A 17,963-nucleotide genomic window follows, 5' to 3' on the forward strand; every position below is an offset into this window, starting at 1 on the left:
CACATCCATTTGTTACCTTGTCATGTTAGGGGTATAGATGGTGCACTGTGAGCTAGCAGGACTACAGGCCGACATATCCTGAGTGGTGCTCAGAATCAGTCTCGCACCAGTCCGACGTTTATGTTGTCCAACAAACGCACGATTTTACTTAAGAAAGTATAAGGTGTACAACAGTTACAAACTGAATATAATGATCTTACTTGGTATTTTCAGTATTCAATAACGCTTCTTTAACCTTCTTTAGCTATGTCCTTCTCCTCCCCAGCTTCCAGGCAGGGCCTGTACAGTACAGGGGCCTTTGCCAAGCTGTTACTGGATGAAATTATGTTTGTATGATTCTTCATTCTCTTCATTGTGATGCAGCGCGGAGGACAAGATTCACATATTCTCCTTATGTCACAGATTCTTATTCACAACAGCTCATTCATACACTCATTTATTGGTGGGGCCCATAACACCAACACACTCGTCATCCAACCAAACTCACTTGAATCTGTACACAGGAGAAAAAGGCGCTGGACATGTGGGTACCTTATTACCTATCAGGATTAATTTGCTTTCACATTATTTACACATTCTATATACATCTTCAGAATCCTGACTTTAACATGAAGGCACTCCACCATTTGGTCGATGGACCAATTAGTTGGACTGGTTGATAGTGAATTAGAACCAGCTAAGACACAAATAAAGCCTAGGAAACATTTAATATTTTCTATAATTAATTTAAGAACCACAAACTAATTTCTTATCAATTCAAATTTTGTTTATCTTACCGTTAATTAAAACTCTTACATTGTCATTTATTATCTAGAGCTCGTTATTTGATTAGTAAAATTATCAAAGAAAAATATGAACATTCAGAAATTACTCCTAGACATAGATTTTCAGAAAAGTACATTGAATCATTTACCAATTTAAAGATGATGAAAGGTTCAAATCAAACAGGGAGTTATCAGCATTCTCAAATGAAGGTTCCCTCGAACAGACAGTCCAGTCCTCACCAAAGGATCAAACCGGCGTGCAAAATACAGGATACAGCGTAGAAAAGTTCAGAATTTCAGTAAAGTCCAAACATCAATCCGGAGCATGGACCAATTCCACACTCAGACTGATAGCATAGAATTTAGGAAACACTAAGAAATAACCCAAAGATACATGCAGCCACGACCGCGACCCAAAGAACGAACCGAACGAACGCTGCTGCAACCAACCCTTCTAACTCCATCTCCTCCGACCTCTTAATGATTGATGAGAGGGCTTTTATATCTTTTTCTGCCTTACTTCATTTTAGATTAGGGCAGACCCAATGTTCTGATTGGACAGTTCAGCTTTATCAGTAGTATGTTGAAATTTTTCCCAGTGCAAACTGGTTCTCCATAGTGACTTCTCACAAAGTTCTCAAATTGTCATTGTCTGTTCTGTTCCCAGGCAGGGGAACAGTAGCTGTATCTTTTCCCAAGGTAAAAGGGTCCCGCTGATAGGGCCTCTCTTTGTCTCTTCCTTGACTTTCATTTGGTCATCCCTTGGCTGGTGGACAAGTTCCTGACTTTCGGCCTTGGCAGGGATCACGATGTCAGGAGTTCAAGCTACCTTGTGATTTCAAGAGCCATCTGGGCATGCGCAGAAGTCATCACGTGCACATGGTAGCATCTGCTTCAGAGAACGCCATCTTGGGTACTGCGGCTTAATTGGCCCGAATGTCAACTTCAGCAGAAATAGACATAACAGCAATTAAAATATAGAAATGAAAGTTCTGATGTTCAAACCCATACTAATCCCATTATATATTAGTATTTTCCTAGCTGTAGCAACCTTAAAGCAATAATACTTACCACTTGATATCTTTTAAAGCACAAACGATCACAAAGCAACATAAATCATGCAATTTTACCATTTCACCACAATCTAAGGTTAGTTTGCGTACCACTGTTAATTAATTAATTTTGCCATGCAATTTGCAATTTAGTCCCACGTGTACTTTATGTTTATCAAGGTGTAAAGGTTGATTAATAGCACTTCCACTGCAAACATGTTATTGCAAGTTAAATTTAGAACGATTACGTAATTAATTTCATGCAAATTAGAGGAGGTATACAACATTTTGTTTTACCTGCTCCATCAATTGGCATCCTGTGTGAAATAGAGTGCTTTTTAATTCTTGAGCCATCATCCACAGAGCGATTCATCAATCCATTAAGTGATCCATCAAGAAAATTTAGAGGCAGCAAAATATTTTTTTGAACAATTTTTTTAATGAGTATTTGCCCAGTTATAAACATAAATATTAGCGAATGGCACAATTAGTATGACATGGATACTTGCCCAAATGACCAAATAATCAATATGCCGCGTTATATGAAGAGAACACCTTCTCAGTGTGAGCACATAGCTAATTAACAAAGCGATCCCAAAGTGGGTCATTACGGGTCCCAAATGTTTGCATTTTTATGGAGGTTTCCCCTCTTGGATGAGAAGGGCTGTGGCAGACATTCACTATTTTATGATGTCCCACTTAGATTAAAGAAACCTACGCCCAATGAGAGTCCTGACGCTCTGTAGGAAACGTTCCTCCCCATCATACCCAAAAAGGCAAATTTTCAGGACAGAACAATGGGGACTTGAAGGACTTTTGTCTAGGTGTGGGTTATGGAAGCCCAGTATTTTTTAATTAGTTTGAATGCCCCGTCACATGAATGCCCTTTCTGAGTGCATCATTTACAGCATCTTCCAAAGGCGCTCTGGTGTAAAATGAACTCTGTGCATGTATTTATATTGGATTAAACAGAGCTCTGCTGAGGTAGCGAGGTCTTGGGCCGCCATTTTAACCTCCGGCTAGCCTTCTGAAGGGCTACAGCTGTCTCCCATGCCAGTTTTACTTCTTGCATCTTGTCTGGGACTCTCCACTCCAAACTACGGTAGAAATGGGGGCACAAATAAGGGGAAAAGTGAACAGGGGTGTACACAGACTGAACAGTATCACAGTTCCAAGACTTTGATAGGGGTGTCTAATGATAGGAATCATTGTGAAATGATCACATATGTTAGCGTGGTATAAGCTGATGTCAGAGAGTGGCTCCAGGGACAATAGAGCCTGCACTCAATGCGATCTGCATCCATCTGACGGCGTAGTTGAATCGCAGGAAGCATACTCCTCTCTATATCTGCCAAAGAATAGGAACCGGCGGGTTTGGTGGATTCTATTCTGGGCTATTAGAAATCAATTAAATTACCTCATACCATATTACAAATTTCCATTTGGAAGTTTGCGTTGTAGCAGACCTTTTCCCAATATAATATGCAATGTGCTGTCAACCATTCATCCAAAATGTGTGTTGTCTTGCCACCAGTGGCCTAAAAGGCATAGTTCAGCAGTTGCCCTGGTAGACACCGGTCATTTAAGGCTGTGGTTAGTGAGTTCGACAACTACAGACATGTTGTGTAACAAGGCTAACTGGGGTTGCCGAGAGATAAGACGGCCACTAACCCATGACACCCGTGTCCTGATCTGCCGCCAACCGTTTCGAATAGACAGGCTTTGCCATAAGATGTGGGTCAAGTGATATGAATGATGGAGGAGACCAGCTCTATCCAGTCTCTGCAGTGTCCTGTACATGTTGTGGAGGCTATTCACTGTAGGAACTTTAACTTATTTTCCCTCAAACAATAGCCATACTCCTCTAAAAGAAGCACTCCGTATTTATGACTATAATCCCATTGCCAAGCTCTCTCTCAATAATGCTGGAGCTATGTTCCAGCGCATTTGACATTAGTTCAGTGATTATAGTGATGCAGAGTCCCTAAACTACTCTCAGGTAGTGACCCCATGACCGAAGAGTCAGCTGAATAGGCAAAATTGGCAGTTTTATGGGAGGTAGGCCTAAAGTCCCCCGCTAACAATGTTGGAGCTGGAAGACTGCCAACAGTGCAAAAGGTCAAGTCCAGAATCTGCTTTTAGGGTGGGAATGGCTTTAAGGTCCCCATTAAGTAACATCTGATTCTAATGGTGATTTCCTTGGTTGGATCATCCATGGCTGACTCTCACCAGGATACTGGCATTATACCACAAGGAAGCAATCGCTGTACTACAGGATTGATCTTAAATTGACAGTGTATCTATCGTGTTCCAGATTAGGAACATTACTTTAATATTTAGATTATCAAGATTCGCTAGTAATTCCTAAAAGTAGTATGCATGGGAGATATTGTTAAATTCACCCATCTGTCCGGATTGCTTTTGATAGTATGCTAGTTCTGACATGTGAATTGCTAAATAATATCAGGCCATGTGTGGAAGTCATATACCACCAGGTGACATGTGTGCCCAGAGTGTCTCTGACCTTAGCCTGGGCTTTCTTTCGTCCCAGAAGTATTGTATTATGTCCGTGTTTATTTGAGAAATTATGGATGTGCAATCCAGGAGGGGGAGCATGCCCAATGCGTTATTATATCTTCGGGCCACCGCCATCTTAATCGTTTTGTCTTTGTGGTTAGGGGTCGAATATTGTCCTCAGCCATATTGTGCAGTCCCATATTGAGTGATATCTCCAGGTATTTTAGGTCAGCCGATATCTATCTCATATCATAGAAGCGGAGGCTGGCCTTTGTGAAAACATAATCTTGTATTCCTGTAGCTTTAAAGTCAATGCCTGTTTGCACCTGTATATCATAACACGCACTGACATATTTTATAATCAAACATGGATGTTGTTTTCTTATTATTCTGAAGTGCCTTCTAACCTCATAATAATTGTTAAATGTATGACTATAGTAGGCCTAGACACATCTTAATTGAGGCAGTACTTTTGCACATTTCCTGCATCTTGTAGTAAAGCATAGCCTTGCTTTCGATATCGGCAACCAGAAGCAAAACTTTAAGGAATTAATGACGTCTGCATGTGTCGCTGCTTCAATGACGTCTCAATTTTTTTTCATAGACTTGTATTGAGGGGAAAATTTATGGCAACTGTTCAATTGTGCATACATTTAAACATTACATGTGAGCTGTCAGTTCAAATGACAATTGTCTTGTAATTATTGGCTATGCTGCTTGCTATTTTTGGCTTCCCTGTGTGGTGTGTTTTATTTTAACACCTGGGTTGTGATGTCAGATAAAGGCAGCAGCGTAGCTAGAGATTGTGGCGCCCGGGGCTATTCCTCAGATTGCCGCCCCCCCCCCCCCCAGGGGAGGAGTGGGGGGGAGAGGGCATGCACTTCAAAGAGGTCCGAGACACGGTCCAAGGCTACACAGTTGAATACACCGGTGACTGGTAGTACAAAAGAGAACACACAGACTGCATGATCTATCTGGGAACTCAGAAAAACCGCATGTGACATCCATCAGAGAGCTGCGTGAACAATTACCTGGTAATTCCCTCAACACAATGCAAACATGCACATACATGACACTGTTCATGTAACCTTCATCTACAGCTGACATTAAATGACCATACATCATGGTCCCCCCCATTAAAGCAGTGGGGACCTGCACAAATGTGATGTGCTCTGTGGACCCAAAACCAACTTAACAGTGTCGAAGCCTGTGAGTCTTTATCTTTCAAAAACAGCAAATTAATTATTCACAGGGAATGACTCACTGTGTGCCCTTAAAACAAAACGCAGCACAAAGGGGTCAGTCAGCTCCACCTTGCCAACACAGACCGGATACAAAGCCCACTCTGGTGGCCCAAAGGCAACAACCAGGGGTCGCTCCCTGTCATTACTTCCAAGCAGCAGCAACCAACTCCCTGGGAATGAAAAGACATGTGCTCTTGGTACCCAAAACCAGCTTGTAATAGTGCATCTCTCCTTCACAGCAGCCTCAGCACACACATGGTGCACAGCCTGCCTGGGGGCCCAAAGCTAAAATACAGGGAGGGGCGACACATTATGATCACAATCCTTAAACACAGTTGTGGGGGCCATGGGAACTTGTTCAACTCTATCCAAGGCCCGGGACAAACTGTTCCGGCGCTGCGGCACTCCTTGAATATTCAGAAGAAACAAGAAAAATAGGACCAGTAAAACTCACTCTTTTCCAAATCTCTTTCTAAATATTATCACTTTCCACGTAATGTTCCTTTGATGGGAAGAGGACGTTTCTGAGGTGGGAGTATCAGGCAAGTGATACTACTCAGGCTCCATCTGTTCGAGCCTCCATGGAGGATCCCTCTTCATTACTACATCCACCTGACTCCAGACTCTGCAACGCACTCCCTTACAGGCTCCCTCTGTGCGAGCCTTCAGGGAGAATCCCTCTTCATTACTACCTCCACCTGACCCCGGACTCTGCAACGCACTCCCTTACAGGCTCCCTCTGTGCGAGCCTTCAGGGAGAAAGACCCGGGACAAACTGTTCCGGCGCTGCGGCACTCCTTGAATATTCAGAAGAAACAAGAAAAATAGGACCAGTAAAACTCACTCTTTTCCAAATCTCTTTCTAAATATTATCACTTTCCATGTAATGTTCCTTTGATGGGAAGAGGAGGTTTCTGAGGTGGGAGTATCAGGCATGTGATACTACTCAGGCTCCATCTGTTCGAGCCTTCATGGAGGATCCCTCTTCATTACTACATCCACCTGACCCCGGACTCTGCAACGCACTCCCTTACAGGCTCCCTCTGTGCGAGCCTTCAAGGAGAATCCCTCTTCGTTACTACCTCCACCTGACCCCGGACTCTGCAACGCACTCCCTTACAGGCTCCCTCTGTGCGAGCCTTCAGGGAGAATCCCTCTTTATTACTACCTCCACCTGACCCCGGACTCGGCAACGCTCTCCCTTACAGGCTTGATTATCCACTACTCCTCTCTCCAGTGCACCTTATCTCACAGCTGACCTTGGGCCCCAGCCCCATATCAGGCACCATCGGGCTCCACTTTGCTTTTTCCCGGTAAAAACATGAGTAAAATCACCTTCAAACTTAAAACATTGAATGAAGCAGTAAATATAATTAGCATGCACTTTAAAGTATGTTCCACAGTAGCCCTTATGACCTGACTGCTAATTAAATAAACAAAAACAGAAAGGCCATGACAGGGTCGGCTTTAGCGCTGATGCGAAAGTCTTTTTTGGCACCACACTAATAACCTTTTTCTCCGTAAATACCTTTACTACCACCTTCCAACAGTGCCCCTCATCCCTCCATGGCCCCCCTAGTGACCTCCTCCTCAGATTCCCTCATTGCCTCACGCCACAAGTGCCCCTCATCTCCCCATAGCCCCTCCCCCTCATGACCTCCTCCTTGGACTCCCTCACTGCCACCATCCACAAGTGCCCCTTATCTCTCTGTAGCCTCTCCCCCTCATGACCTCCTCCTCAGACTCCCTCACTGCCACCCTCCACCAGTGCTCCTCATCTCACCCTAGCTCCCCCTCCACACCATAACCTCTTCCTCGGATTCCCTCACTGTCACCCAGGGCACAAGTCCTAAAAAAAGAAGTGGGGGGGACGCTGACTTCACAACAGCAAGTGATGTCACGAAAGGTGGCTTGCACCATCAGACTCATTGCCTCCCCTCGCTCACCCCTTAGATGCCATTGCATCAGAGAAGCCAGTGCGTGAGCAGCGTTCTGAATGAGCTCCGATCTCGCCCCAGAGAGCACAAAGAGTAAATGTGTGGCTCCATTTGCTCCAGTAATCGAGCTCCCGTTAAAATAAGTGAGGGGACGCCGTCCACCCACCTGGTACCCCGACTCGAGCCCTGCAGTCACCCTCCACCAGTGCCACTCATCGCTCCACAGCCCCTCCAACTACCTCCTCCTCAGATTCCCTCACTGCCACCCTCCACCAGTGCCCCTCATCGCTCCGTAGCCCCTCTCTCATATGCATTTGTTGTTTAGCGCTACTCATATCAGTGTAGTGTGTCAGCACTTTACACCACAAACACATTATTCAGAGACAATGAATCATACAAGTATGTAAATCAGTCTACAGGGAATGTTACATAAACCAATGAGGATTACAAGGTGTAGGAATCACATGTCATCCATACTGGTGGGCAGTATATTTTGAGAGGGTTTGGTCTGGGGAAACACAACCTTAGGATTTAAAGAGTATTCCATGGGGGTCAGCTTTACTGATAAAAATGTGTATCTGCCCAAACATACTCATTTTAGCAACATTAGAATGATGAAAGACTGAGGAAGTTCTAACTATATCACAAAACAAAAAATCTATACCATTCATGTTTGTATGCAGCTCTTTGGTGACAGTTCATTGGTCACTGTCCTATGTTAGGATTGTAACTTCTGAACTGCAAGTAACACAAGGATCTCTGTGGCAAAGGCAGCAACCCACTGAGCTTCCACACAAAATACAGTTCATCTGCATTTAAAAACTACTAACAGACAAATTATTGCTCTCCTGCGGATCATTAATCACCAGCGTTATTGGGACATTTGTTATTGTCTTATTGTTGTTCTGCATCAGCCATGATAATGATAAAAACTGTTTAAATGAAGCGCACACGAAGTACGTGTCCTGCTGGGCCTGCGCATATTTTTAAAAAGAAAAGAAAATAGTCACACATTCTCTTACCTACTACTCCATTACGTCAAACTTTGTGTCACAGCCTGATGTGATAAGCAGCTGCAGGGGTCAGGAAAGGTGCTTTTCTCCTGCGCTGCAGAGAAAACGAATTATCCACGCAGCAGACTGCCCCAGGCCACAAATTGGGTCCTCACGAGAGTGCGTAGTGGTGAAGCGCGTGACGCGTCACCGCTACGTTCTCATCGCGAGGGCCGGGCAAAAATGTAGCGCTGTAGCTGGCGCGCGCTCTCCAAGATTGACGGCCCTGGAGCAGGCTGGGATGGGACCAGTCAACCTGCAACGTATACGCGGGCGGCGGGCAGATTAAAGACGGTCATGGACCATGGTGGAATTGCAGCAGGGCGCTGACGCACTGGCGCACTCAACCAAGTAGGTCAGTGCGCGCAGTGCGCAGCGCGTTGCTTGCACTTAAACTGGGCCGCCCGGCCGCGCGCGCCGTTGCGGCCGCGGCCGGGCGGCAGACTTTATCATTTATTTAGCGACACTCACTGTGTCCCTAAATAAATTATAAAGGCTGCAGCCGCAACGGGCCACCAGTGCCGAGCGGCCGCCCTAATATAGTGCCGCCTGGGGCGGTCCGCCCCCACCGCCCCCCCCTAGCTACGCGCCTGGATAAAGGTAATGTTTCACACCTACTCCAGTCTATCTTATACCCATACACCTCTGAAAATGAGCAAACTAATGTAATGGAATAGAGGAAACTTCTATTTAGTTTCTTCTATTTTGTTTAGTAACTTCGGTTTATTCAATGCAATGAGTATACACACAAGATTTTATTTGCCAATGGGGCACTATGATTGCGTGAATATCCCTGGAATAATGTACTGCTCTGATGCAGTGCAGCAGATATTGTATATGAATTTATATAGTGCTCTGTCACCCGACGGGTATCCTGGCGCTTAAGATTATCCTACAGACGCTGTGCAACCTGCAACTATGCGGGCAGAGAAGCCAACAGCACTAAGACTAGGCCATGTTATGTGGTCCTGGGGCGAGGAGGAAGAGAAGAAGTAAGAGTGAGCACCCCTGATGGGTTCCTCTATGAATCTTGACTGGGCGAGATATAAAGTTACCACAGGTAATCCTCGCATCAGGAGTTGTAAATAGCCAACTGACTTTTTTGATGAGGTCCTGGATGATACCAGCTCTGGCGACTATTTGGAAGAGGAAGTCTCATTCCACTATTTCAAAAGCTTTTTTTTTGTTGAGCGACATCGCCAGCGCTGCTTCTGTTAAATTTCTAGTGCACCACACAGCATGCACCAGGGTCTTTAGTTGATTCCGAGATGTCCAGCCAGGCACAAACTCAACTTGTGACTTATATATCTGGGATGGAAAGATTTTATGAAACTGATCTGCCAGCACCTTAGTTACATTTTTCATGCCTATATTTATTAACGAGGGATATCATGGCTAAGTTGTAGATTGATCCCAGTGAACCTGTGGTCTCTGCTTTAAAAGCTGCAAACAAGAGTGGTGCTAAGATCGCCTTACCAATTTTGTGGAATTCTCTTAGGAACCCATCCTCTCCTTTACAGGTGGGGAGGTTGCTAATTGTCTGGGATATTTGCTCTTCTGTTATTTCCTCATCTTATAGGCACCTCCCCGTGGGACTCGGGAGTGGCAAGTGTAAAGACTGAATAAAGCAGTATTTGCTTGTCTGTGAGTTAGGGCTTTCTCTGCTGTATAAAGTCTCATAATAAGAAGCAAAGGCATCTACTATGTCTATGGTAGGCTTGAGCATATGGACTTCTGGACTACAGGTGACTAATATAGACGTCTGTGATTACAGCTGATGCCGCCACTAGGAGCCTCCCGGCACCTCTCCGTGCCCATAATGCCTTTGTCTCAGTTTAATGAGGGCATGTTCCACAACCTTTGTGAACATAAAAGTGAAGTGCTTATTTCACTGTCTCTAGATGATGTGTAGAGTGGCAGATAGGTGAAGATCATATTCTCTGGCCATAGCCTATTCAATCATTAAGAGGCCTCTCCAGGTCAGTTTCCCAGTTGCCTACAACATCTAAAATGAGGGGGCAGTAACACTAACATGAACTTGCATAAGCAAAACTGAAGAGCTTTTTTGTCCACAGGCATCCAGTAGTTTGTGGCACATGTACACCACTGGGTAAGTGTGGATAATATATGACCCAGATCTAAACCCAGGGACACAATGGCGTGATCAGTTACACCTCCTTCCAGTATGTTGCAGTACACTATGTTTCTCGATAACGGCCCATGTAGCAGCAAATATTCAATCAGGTGGAGCCATACGTATGTGCCCCACAGAATAAGTTAGTTACCAATTGGTAACGCCTTATCTGGTAGAAACTCTATCTAGTCACAGATTCCTTACCTTAGAATTATCCCCAGGTGTCAGACTAGATCTAAAAATAATTTGTGAGCAGTACCCTTGCACCCTGGTAGGTGGCGTCATTTGGCTCTGCGTGGCATTGTTGGCCGCACCGGAAGTGACGTGTGCTGTGCCTATATAGGTGCCATCCCAGCGTGCTGACGTCAGTTTCTTTTTGCGAATTTCTATGCCTGAAGTGCAGAGCCACGAAGAACACTGACCACTGGTGAGTAAAATTAGGACTGTGAAAGGGGAACAGCCATGTCCCTAGAAATCTGTTTGCAAAGTGGGGAGGATGTAAGTCGGGAAGGAATCTGCAGCTAGATAGAGTTTTTACAAGATACAGCATTACCGAAGGTAAGTAACTTGGTCATCTGATAGAGACTTCTAGCCGCAGATTCCTTAATATACTCAAGCCATACCTCCCTAGAGGTGGGTCTTGGAAACAATTTCACTCCTAGAAGTCCTGCAGGACTGAGTGAGCAAAGCGCCCGTCCGAATAAACCTGACTGTCCAGGCAGTAGTTCTTAGTGAACGTGTGCAGAGAGGCCCAAATTGCTGCCAGGCAGATGTCCGGGGCTGGAACTCCACATTCTAACACAGTGGTTACACCCTTTGCTCTGGTGCAATGAGCATGCAAACCCTCAAGGGGTTGCTTCTTGGCCAGTGCATAGCAGATTTCAATACAAAGCCTGGACCTTCGGGAAATGATCCATTTTTATATGGCCGTCCCGTTTTTGGCCCTGATATACCCCACGAAGAGTTGATTGTCCACCCAGAACGTTTTTGTGCAGTCAAGATAGAATGACAGTTCTCTTTTTGGGTCCAGCAAGTTTAGTCTCTCCTGTTCCTTAGAGAGATGAGGCAGAGCATAAAAAGTAGGCAAAGTTATGGACTGACCTACATGGAATGACTACCTCCGACAAGAAGGATGCTCAAGTCCGAAGGACCAGTTTGTTGGGAAAAACTAAATGTAGGGAGCCTGATATGATAGTGCTTGTAGCTCACTGATCCTCTGAGCAGATGTAACCCTCACCATCAAGATGCCACCAGAGAGGTCATCTTGATGGTGAGGAGCTGACGAAGACAAGAATGAAGCGACTCAAAGGGAATGCACATCAAGAAAGTAAGAACCAATTTAAGGTCCCTTTGAGGCATAACAAAGGGAGCTGGGGTAAACGTGCTGCAGACCTGTAAAGAACCTATTCACAACAGATGACATGAACAGAGAATGCTAATCTGGCATCTAATCCCACCCACCCAGCCCCACCGCTCTTACCTGCACAGGCTGCTCCTGGATGAGAGCCAGGAACTTTCTCCTGATTCCTAGTTTCTGCATAGTACTTGGGTGAAATGTAAATACATTGGTCTTCGAATCGAAATGGGCGGTTCTTTTGCATGGCTGATTTTAGGACAATTCTGGCATTTTGATGTTGAAGAAAGCATGCTATAGTGGGATGTGGCTTTTTTGGCATAATGGTTTCCGGGATAAAACGCTGTGTACCCTTAGGAATTCCAGTGTTTCCATGAACTTGATATTTAGCATTTGGGTATTGAATTGATAAGGAACTTGATAATATCTGGCCCATCCACTCCTTCTGGGAATCAATAAAATCAAATCTCAGCTCACTGGGAGTGGACCTCAAGCTCAGTGACCTTGCGCCATCTGCCTCCATTCCAGGGATGTACCCAGCAGTGTCCAATCAATGATTCTCTTATCGACCAGCTCTATGCACTGGTTGAAGGATTCTACTGTGGAATGAAATATTTAACATTTTGCTGACAAGTCTAACATATTTGAGTCCATATTTGATACTCTTGTTACTATGGTGGCAAACTCCTTCATCATGACCTACTGTCAGTTTGCATCTAGCACATAAACAGAGAGGTGGAGGGTAGGTCACCGTACGTCCCCCCGCAGTATCAATGAAAACACAAAAATGAGTACGGCAGTGCAAGGAACGAAAAAAGAGATAGAAGATATGTTGTTTTGTGATGTTACAGAAACAATCAGGAATCCAGAGTTTGGACATCACGGGACTACTGTCACGCCTATGAGGAAAGTCATCCTTTATGGAAGAGGAAACGTCACTCACATAATAGTGTCATGCTTCATCATTGGCATCCTCTTCCCACCCTGGTAGGTCAGTGCCACCAGGGCGGACTCAACCTCCTCAAAGACTTAAAGAACGGAGGGAATTCTTAGATTAAAAACTACTGGACAAGGCGGGATCCAGACTTACTTAAATATTTTGGGGTTCTTCGGTATTTCACCTTTATTGGTGAGGACCCCAGGTAAAGCTAAAATAAAAATGAGCAGGTATACAGAAGATTATGGCTCAGACCCGTCTCTTATCTACCAACATGTTTCTGCCTATCAACTATAGCCTTGGTCTGGGGCATTCTTCAGGGCTTATGGATCCCTTAACTAGCCTAAGTGGCTCCATTAGCCACACAGACAATTGTTGTTATAAAGTGTAAGCTACCTTTATCCCAGGTGAATCCTACCTGATACTTGATCTAGTTTAATATGTTAACCCTAGACTTTAGGGGATACCGGCTTCCTGGTCAAGGAGGGGGTGATGTCCTTTGTAGTCACACATTGATCAACCGGTACACCACACAGGGTTACCTACATATAACCGCTCCCCACTGCTGGCACCTTGACCAGGAAGCCGGTATCCCCTAAAGTCTAGGGTAGAAGTATTAAACTAGATACAGTATCAGGTAGGCTTCACCTGGGATAAAGGTAGTGTCAGTTTCGATTTTTTCAGAGTTGGGTGCTGGTTTCACTTCTCTGGTCTGTACCAGTAGTCCTCAAGCCTGACCTTGTGGTCTGCAGGTCAGTGCCTCCGCCGTTGCTACAGTTACTGTCTGGGATCGTACCAAGCAGAGTTGTTTTGTGGGCCCACTCCCAATTGCGAGTGCTTTGCTTTCAGTACTAGGTCCTGCTTCCTCTCAGTCTCAGGTTTCGGTATGTGACTATAGCAAACACAACAAGATGATGGACGGAGTGCTGAAACTTTTCAACTACTCACCCCCAGTCAAGAGATCTGGGTTTAATCCATGATTATTGTGTTCATTATGCCACTCCAGTTTGGACTCGGCCATATGCAAATCAGTCTTGACCCTGCTCCTCATAGGAACAATCCAGCCCGGACTACCACGCCAGGTCCACACTGGACCAGAAACAAGCATCCTGGGATCAGTTTCGGGGTATCATCCCTCATCAACCAGGCTTGCTTGAATCCAGTGGCACAGCGAGCAAGGGACCCACGTCCAGGCAACCCTTGGCCACATCGAGCAAACATAGCAAACACAAGATGACGGACGGAGTGCTGAAACGTTTCTGTTGTTTTTACCGGGTTTAATCTATCGTTCTTTTGCTCACTATGCCACCCCAGTTTGGACCCAGACAAATGCAAATCAGTCTGGGACCGGTTTCGGGGTATCATCCCTCATCAGCCAGGCTACTTTGAATCCAGTGGCAAAGTGAGCAAGGGACCCACATCTGGGCAACCCTGGGCCACGTAAGGCAAACACAGGAAAGACAACAAGATGATGGGCGGAGTGCTGCAACTTTTCTGTTGTGTTTGCTTCAGTATGTGACTGCCTCGGTACCTCTCTCCATCAGCCACTACACTCACTGTGTAAAGTATGTCATGATACACCATAGAGTAACATAGCACAAGTGGCATATCCAAACATACTGTAGAGTACCATACAGTACCACATCATATCATAACATCATATAGCATAGCATAGTCCAGTATAATATACCATAACAGCACACTACATGGGTAATTTACCACAACAAAGCATAGCTAACATGATTTATGGCAAAACATGACCCAATTTAGCATACCCCAGTAAGATATAACATAATACTATTGCACAGCATAATATACAATAACATAACATCAGTAAATCATTTAAAGCTTTTGTACAACAATTAACACATTTTGGACATGCCAATATAACTGGTTTCTGGTCCTAGTTGTTTAGGACAGCTGGTAGGAAACTGTAGATTAACTCGTAACCATGTATTGTGGTCCCCGAAGGGTAGTCCACCATAGCCATTTCCAGGTGAGCTGTAGCCCATGACATGTTTTTATTCTTTTATACATCAGAAGGAGTAGGGAGTAATAAAAAGTGTCCTTCTGTCCTGGTGGCACGTGCTGTGTGTCTTAATACTGCCCTCACTCACACAGTTGTGTGACATGCTTCATCACAGGACTGCTACCAAACACCCCTGCGCAGCCAACGCCTTGGGTGGAGCAAAAGGGTAGGGGAAGACAAACACAACACAATAGCGAAACAAATGATTTCTAAAGTGACTGGGATCACCAGAAGTGAAAGTGCAGTGTAGATTAAAACTAGCTCGGAGGTGTCGCTGTGCCTAAACTTTATTTCTGGACCCTCCTGCCAGGATTAAAAACGTTGTTCAGGTACCGAGGTATTCCCCTACCCTATTGCTCCACCCCAGGCGTAGGCTGCGCAGGGGTGTTTGGTAGCAGCCCTATGATGAAGCATGTCACACAACTGCGTGAGTGAGGGCAGTATTAAGACGCACGGCACGTGCCCCGACAACACAAGGACACTTTTTATTACTCCCTACTCCTTCTGGTGTATAAAAGTATTGTTTGGGGGTCCGGAGTAGGTGAGTCCGTTACCATCACCCCATCTCTTTTGTGTGATTATATGTCCTTATTCTTGGCATATAATAAGGCTAGCATTGAGGGTCGGGGGCTGAAAGCTTGAGGTGACCCGACCTTCACGAGGGGACCAATATGTGTAGTGCTGTATAGGTTCTGCACTGCATCAGTGCTTAATCTGTAAAATAATAAGTACTGGTGCCCAAAGTTTTACTCAGATGTCAGCAGCTGGCACTGACGAATGTCGGGATTTCTGTAAACCATAACAACGTAGTGGTGATTCCCCCTTATGCCTCCTTCCACCACCATACACACTCCTTGCCCGTTTACTTCAATCTAGTAGTTCTCTTTCAAACCTGAGCTCTCCCTCTGTCACTGTTTTTATTCCATCTTTCTCTTCCTCCTCTTGTGTTTTTCTCGCACTTGCTCTCGGTTAAGGTCTGATGAAGACAAGTAAGCATCGGTCCCCACAAATGAGCGCCGGTGCTCTCCACCACCTGCAACCACCGGCTCAAATTAAAGCATTGACTGCGGGTCCCATCATTTTAAACGCATGTGCCTGTGAATCGCTTCCACTCGGCCGACGCTGAATTGAACGTATAACATTAACCAGGGCGCGCTGAGGGGGGAGCAGCGCCCCGCAGAGGGATTGTTTGCGCATTCATTGTTAGTACAAAGGGTCCTGGTGGGTTTGTTAGAGACGGTAAGGCCGTGCTCTGGTCAAGCAGCGCATCTTCACAGACCTCCCAGAGAACAGACAGTTGTTCATTTGTAGATAAACCTCTGCTTGTTATGACAGCAATGGAAAACCTCAATGTCACTGCCCCCTGCTTGCCTGTCGACCCCTTCGCAGTGCACACTTTAAAGGCTGCCTCATTCCGCTCTTCTGGTATAGTTTTTTTTTGTTTTTTTTAAATAGTTTATACAACAGTATATGCAAGAAGAACTTCCCAGCATTCTGTTTACATTATATCACTGAAGCAGATCACCCCAGTGAAACGAAGTCTTGCATTCATTGGATAGCTGTTGATGCAGGAGTCAGAGCTGACAAGGGCAGCGTTTGAAAAACATCTTCCTTATCAAGGTAATTTGACTGTCAGACGCAGCACACGACATGGGGCTTGTCGCGACCTCTGTCGCGCTCCACGCCATGCTCTGTTCTACTTTCCCGCTTTGGTAACCCACGCTGTCCCTTGAAATTTTATTTGACCTCGGAATTCATTTAAAATGTAACCCAGATGAACAATGGCCACGTCGCCAAAGGACTCACTCAGCTGTCTATTTCAAAAGCAAAAGGGACCTTTGGCTCAACTTTGACCTCACGCTCGCTCCTGGCGTCGCTGGTCAGAGACTTGACTGATGATCACATCGGCCAGGCACTGCTAACGACGCATGCGCATACTGTCTGAGCATGCACTGTATTCAGTTAGCTGAACTCCAGTCCATATTGCATCCCAGCTCTCTCATGAGTCCTGCGAATGTATAACCACACACCACAGCATTTCTGTTCGATTGATGTTTGTCTATAGCGGGTGCGGAGGTATTTGGTGGCATATTTACAAGGGCTTTATCTCCGATTTTTTGGCTTTTAAAGCCAAAAAAGTGGAGATAAAACTATCGCCATATTAACAAGAGGGTGCTAACATGCATTAGCGCATGTTAGCACCCTTTTACCCAGCGCCTCCCTTTGCATCTCTAATGAGATGCAAAGTGGGCGTCACTGGGTAGGACAACCTTGTAAATATCGCTGATGTTCACATCACGATATTTACAAGGCTGCCCCAGCATTTTAGCACATGTTAGTTTTTGGAGAAAACCACTGTTTTCTCCAAAAACTAACACCTGCTAAAAAGCAGACTTACCTATCCCTAACATTGGGGTGGATTATGCTGATACGACCCTCTGGGTCGTATCAGCAAGGTTATCGCCGTTTTGCAGGGTATATCGCTGGAAAACCAGCGATGTTCCCTGCAAAACGGCGATTTCCCCTCTATCTCTGGAATCTTTATCGCCCTGGAGTAACGCGTTGTTAATAACGCGTTACCAGGGCGAGTAATTACAGAGATAGACGGCGATAAATAACAAAGCGCTAAGCGCGCTTTAGGTTTATTTTTCGCCGTAATTGTAGATATGCCCCTTGATGTCTACTCTGTTCATAATACAGAGCAAGTTGTGCCTAGTTGACAGGGCTGCTGCCTGGGCCACTGTGGTGTCAAACTCTTGTCAGCTTCTCGTCGTCCCTTTTTTACATGGACCAGATACATTCATTAAACACGCAAAGGGCCAAACACCCCAGGTGTATGGAAGATGGCTTTAATGTTAACTGCAGAGATCTCTGAGGCAAATCTGTCTGATTCTAAAATGTCAGCTCAGCCTCTCAAAGGCTCTGAATGAGTTGCGTTTCTAG

General features: G+C 45.2%; 1 long non-coding RNA gene across 1 annotated transcript; it reads right to left on the reverse strand.

Moving 5' to 3' along the window:
- Nucleotides 1-811: 811 nt before the first annotated feature.
- On the reverse strand, nt 812-16,045 carry LOC146863150 (uncharacterized). The gene is made up of 3 exons (XR_014978557.1): nt 15,913-16,045; nt 2,114-2,133; nt 812-1,707 (listed from the first exon to the last, which is right to left on the reverse strand). It is a non-coding gene; the product is annotated as an uncharacterized LOC146863150 (long non-coding RNA).
- Between the last annotated feature and the right edge of the window lie 1,918 nt (nt 16,046-17,963).

This window comes from Triturus cristatus, chromosome 2_2, assembly GCF_964204655.1.
Source record: "Triturus cristatus chromosome 2_2, aTriCri1.1, whole genome shotgun sequence".
Classification (NCBI taxonomy): Eukaryota; Metazoa; Chordata; class Amphibia; order Caudata; family Salamandridae; genus Triturus; species Triturus cristatus.